Source organism: Limulus polyphemus, unplaced genomic scaffold, assembly GCF_000517525.1.
Source record: "Limulus polyphemus unplaced genomic scaffold, Limulus_polyphemus-2.1.2 Scaffold10019, whole genome shotgun sequence".
Lineage (NCBI taxonomy): Eukaryota > Metazoa > Arthropoda > Merostomata > Xiphosura > Limulidae > Limulus > Limulus polyphemus.
The window spans coordinates 593-6,008 of NW_013675629.1; the positions used below are offsets into that span (position 1 = coordinate 593).

Genomic DNA, 5,416 nt, shown 5'->3' on the forward strand with positions numbered 1-5,416 from the left:
AATATCACATAGAAAATACATAATTTTATATTCAGATAAAGTTTCATATCAGCATGTTATTAACTCGTGCATAATTGACATTTTCATAATAACTACTAATAAGGTTTAAAACTGGTCTCGTCAGCATTAAAAGTTCATAACATTTCTTAACTTTTAGGAATCATAATTTTTGGCTCGCCCTGTGTAATCAAGTATTAGTAGTATTTTACTTAAGCTTCTAATGTTTAATGTAGCATGTTCATACTGAATATTAAGTATTTAATTCAACTGATTGTTTTACTTGTGATTTTTATAACATTCCAACTTATCATATATGTAAAATTAATATTTTAGTGGTGTCTTTTAAACGTTGCTTTTATTTAGGGTCGACATATTTTGAAGGAAGATTTGACAGCCTGTCCACAGTGTCAGTTTCCTGCCTTATACTCAGAATTTGTTAAGTACGTATGCCTTTTGTTAATTTGTATTATAGAAATGTTAGTTTAACCCTAAAATTAATCTCAAAGTATTCTTAGTACGTACGATTCACGTGATGATGAACAACTTCAGTAAACTAATAATGGCTGGAGACGGCTTGAATAGGTAATGAAGAAAAACTTTAATATAAGTTTAACATAACAGCAAATGTACAACGTTTCAACAAGGTTTTGTACATTTGCTGTCATGTTAAACTTATATTAAAGATTTCTTCATTACCCATTGAAGCCTTCTCCAGCCATTATTAGTCTCAAAGTGGGTTCCTCGTCATCGAACTTCAGTAAACATTATTAGCTAATCAGGTTATTATACATTAGTCATCATAACAGTTGAGTGTTAATTATAATGAAATCAGTTCACCAACTCTGATACTGTATTGAGTTAATACCGAAATGTATAAGTTAATTTGTGTGATATTTAACTCTTACTCATATTTTTATATGTAAATAGAAAAATATTTATTTATGAAAGAACATCATAAACAGGAAAGATGTTAACTGTGTAAAAAGATTAAAGATAATAACTAGAGGGTACTCACTAGAATGCATACCTCTACCACGCAGCATTGATCATATTCGGCTCTTAAAAAATACAAAAATGTGTCCGTCGTCATCAATGGACGTAGACCATTTTTGGTAGAACAATGAGGAATAATATTCTACACATGTCCACCAAGTTTTATCAAAAATCCAATCATTTTTGACTGAGTTATAGAGCAAAAATAATTTGAAAAATTGGTCCATGTGTTAATAGATAGGAATTTTTTGGATTTTCTTGATCTTGCTGTGACCTCCAAAAACTAATCACTTCTAAGTTGGATCATAGTCCAAATGTATACCAACTTTCATCAAAATCATTCAGCTGTTTTTAAGAAATCTTACTGACAAACACACGGGTGGAAATATAACCTCTGTCTACCTTATGTGGTGGAGGTTACTAGAAAACCGGTTACTGTAACTGGGAGTAAAAGGTTACTAGAAAACCGGTTACTGTAACTGGGAGTAAAAGGTTACTAGAAAACCGGTTACTGTAACTAGGAGTATAGGTTACTAGAAAACCGGTTACTGTAACTAGGAGTATAGGTTACTAGAAAACCGGTTACTGTAACTAGGAGTAAAAGGTTACTAGAAAACCGGTTACTGTAACTTGGAGTAAAAGGTTACTAGAAAACTGGTTACTGTAACTGGGAGTAAAAGGTTACTAGAAAACCGGTTACTGTAACTGGGAGTAAAAGGTTACTGTAACTGGGAGTAAAAGGTTACTAGAAAACCAGTTACTGTAACTAGAAGTAAAATAAATGAAAATGATCTTGAGTTTGAAAAACTTTTGATAATTTCAAGAAAAGATAAAAATCACAATAAGAAATATGTATAAAGTAAAACACTCTAGAGCAACAGCTTAGAAGTATTGTTATCACATCTGAAAATGCGTAAAGTTTAGCCCTAAAGGGAACTCGTTATTGCTATGGCATTCATAGAAAGAGATAAATGTTAACATTTCATTAAAAGTACGTTATTTTTTATTGTGTCACTGTTAATAAAAAACAACAGCATTAAGTTACCTTAATGAAGAATTTGAAGTGTTTAAAATGTATTATTTATATGTGTATATGCTGCCTTGTAGTGTAAATAGAATCTAAGTAATACATAAACTGAACTAACATTCCAAGTCAGTAAAGAAATAAGAAGTTACAAATGTTGATTTAAAGCAACAAAACAAAGAAATGAGGAACACCTTGGATGACTTACAGTAACTATATTATATGAACAAGGGAGCATGTGTAGAAGTGTGTAAGCTATATTATATAAACTAGGGGAGCATCACCAGTCTGTATAGAAGTGTGTAAACTATATTATATGAACTAGGGGAGCATGTGTAGAAGTGTGTAAACTATATTATATGAACTAGGGGAGCATCACCAGTCTGTGTAGAAGTGTGTAAACTATATTATATGAACTAGGGGACCATGTGTAGAAGTGTGTAAACTATATTATATGAACTAGGGGAGCATCACCAGTCTGTGTAGAAGTGTGTAAACTGTATTATATGAACTAGGGGAGCATCACCAGTCTGTGTAGAAGTGTGTAAACTGTATTATATGAACTAGGGGAGCATGTGTAGAAGTGTGTAAACTATATTATATGAACTAGGGAGCATATGTAGAAGTGTGTAAACTATATTATATGAACTAGGGGAGCATGTGTAGAAGTGTGTAAACTATATTATAGGAACTAGGGGGGCATGTGTAGAAGTGTGTAAACTATATTACATGAACTAGGGGAGCATGTGTAGAAGTGTGTAAACTATATTATATGAACTAGGGGAGCATGTGTAGAAGTGTGTAAACTGTATTATATAAACTAGGGGAGCATCACCAGTCTGTGTGGAAGTGTGTAAACTATATTATATGAACTAGGGAGCATCACCAGTCTGTGTAGAAGTGTGTAAACTATATTATATGAACTAGGGAGCATCACCAGTCTGTGTAGAAGTGTGTAAACTATATTATATGAACTAGGGAGCATCACCAGTCTGTGTAGAAGTGTGTAAACTATATTATATAAACTAGGGGAGCATCACCAGTCTGTGTAGAAGTGTGTAAACTATATTATATGAACTAGGGGAGCATCACCAGTCTGTGTAGAAGTGTGTAAACAGTGATGGCACAGGTTTTTAAAGTTTAACAGCTGTTATTTTCTAGCAGTACTTGGAATTATAATAGTAGAATTAAACTGAGAAAACCTTTTCTACCTAATGATACTGATTTTGTTCTGTAAATAATGAACCTACAAACATATTTCAAAGTGAATCATATAATTTTCTCCACCAGACTACTAGATACAGAAGAATGTTGTCCCATGTGTAAAGATAAAGTCAAGACTGAGAACCTGACAAAGATTGAAGACATCAGACCTTTCCTGCAGACAGAAGGAGAAGATTAACTTGTGTGTGTGTGGTTAAAATGTTTTTCCTATCAGAGTTGTGTTTTTCTCATCATTTTTGAACACATTGCAGAGAAAATATGCTGTGTAATATAATGATTGTCATACTCATTTTAACCCCATTATTTTTTGTGACGAAGCAGTGTTAAGTTGTAAGATGTTGTTAAAATGTATCATTTTTCCATTTTATTTTTGGATTCATTTAAAAACATTTTTCATGTTCTATAAGTTTCACATTTACATTGATTTTATCATTATTTCATGAATAAAAGATTTTCTTCCTTTTCAGCACAATAAACTATCCAACTTTTACCTAACTATAGACAATGTAAACGTCAGTATAATATTGTACTGTGGTGGTGAGTAGTATACGTGTGAACTGTTAACCATCAGACTGAACACCTTTAAGTTAAACACAGATTATCGGCTGAGGATTTTCTTAATTGTTTTGATTCTTGCTCTAGTAGGTTTTCAAACAGTCCATCTAACATATCTGTACGTAGATTTATTTACTGTAAAGACTTGCTTTAAAACTGTAATGTTTTTATATCAGCTCTTTAATTATCTAACGTTTATTAATGTGAGGACTTCTCATACAAATATTATTGTCTTAAAATCTTGAATTTACTCATTGTTCAAACTTTCAAGACTCTATTTCTTAAACATTACAGATAAACTGAAGTTAAAACTTATATTATGCATCTAAACTAGTTAATTACTGATATATTATGCAGGAAATTTTGTTTTCTTGTATATATATTGTGTGGTAGCTGTTATTATGTATAATGCAGAACAGTGTTTTGGTACAGTGGTTCCATCCTTTCTCTAACTAAGAAACGGGTCCCCAAATTTCACAAACTGACTCGTACAGTACTAACTTTGTAAAGTCACAAAGTAAAACAACATATTTCAATATCTAACTGTATTTTACAACACGTTTTGTCATCTGTCTTGCTGATCAGCTGAAATTTCCCTGTCGACCATGGTTGGGAGCCACTGTTCAGTATATGCTCTTGTCTTTTGTTATGGTGACGGAAATTAAAATGGCTTCCTTAAATTTAGCTTGATATTGAGAACATAATAAAACAAACTGTTACAATGGCATTTTAAAATCTCAAAATACAAAAAAAATTAAATTTACTGGAAAGAGAAAAATAATTATGTGGTCATTGTTTTGACCAAATGACATGTATTAAAAGTTGTAATCTACCTTTTAAATACATAGCAAAAGTTAACACTAGCTTTTTGAATCTTCTAATACTCTTTTTATTGGCCTCCTTTACATAGGTCATTTGGGCAGTGTTGACCACATAATTATTACAACTTTTTCCTACTTATTGTGTGTCAGAAACGTAATTTATTCGGACATGGTTGTATACTATTACCAAAACATGTGCTTCAAAAATGAGGGATTTAATTAGCTGAATAGAAAAAGACTGAAATCTGATTGATAACTAGCTTAAAAGACTGAAATCTGATTGATAACTAGCTTAAAAGACTGAAATCTGATTGATAACTAGCTTAAAAGACTGAAATTTGATTGATAGCTAGCTTAAAAGACTGAAATCTGATTGATAACTAGCTTAAAAGACTGAAATCTGATTGATAACTAGCTTAAAAGACTGAAATCTGATTGATAATTAGCTTAAAAGACTGAAATCTGAGTAATAATCTAGCTTAGGGGACTGAAATCTGAGTAATAATCTAGCTTAGGGGACTAAAATCTGAGTAATAATCTAATTTAAAAGACTGAAATCTGAGTAAAAATCTAGCTTAGGGGACTAAAATCTGAGTAATAATCTAGCTTAGGGGACTAAAATCAGAGTAATAATGTAGCTTAGGGGACTAAAATCTGAGTAATAATCTAATTTAAAAGACTGAAATCTGAGTAATAAGCTAGCTTAGGGGACTAAAATCTGAGTAATAATCTAGTTTAAAAGACTGAAATCTGAGTAATAATCTAGTTTAAAAGACTGAAATCTGAGTAATAATCTAGT

At 31.5% G+C, this 5,416-nt stretch overlaps 1 long non-coding RNA gene across 1 annotated transcript; it reads left to right on the top strand.

The window, feature by feature from the left end:
- Positions 1-323: 323 nt before the first annotated feature.
- LOC111083540 lies at positions 324-5,348 on the top strand. The gene is made up of 2 exons (XR_002609096.1): positions 324-440; positions 3,308-5,348. It is a non-coding gene; the product is annotated as an uncharacterized LOC111083540 (long non-coding RNA).
- The last annotated feature ends 68 nt before the right edge of the window (positions 5,349-5,416 follow it).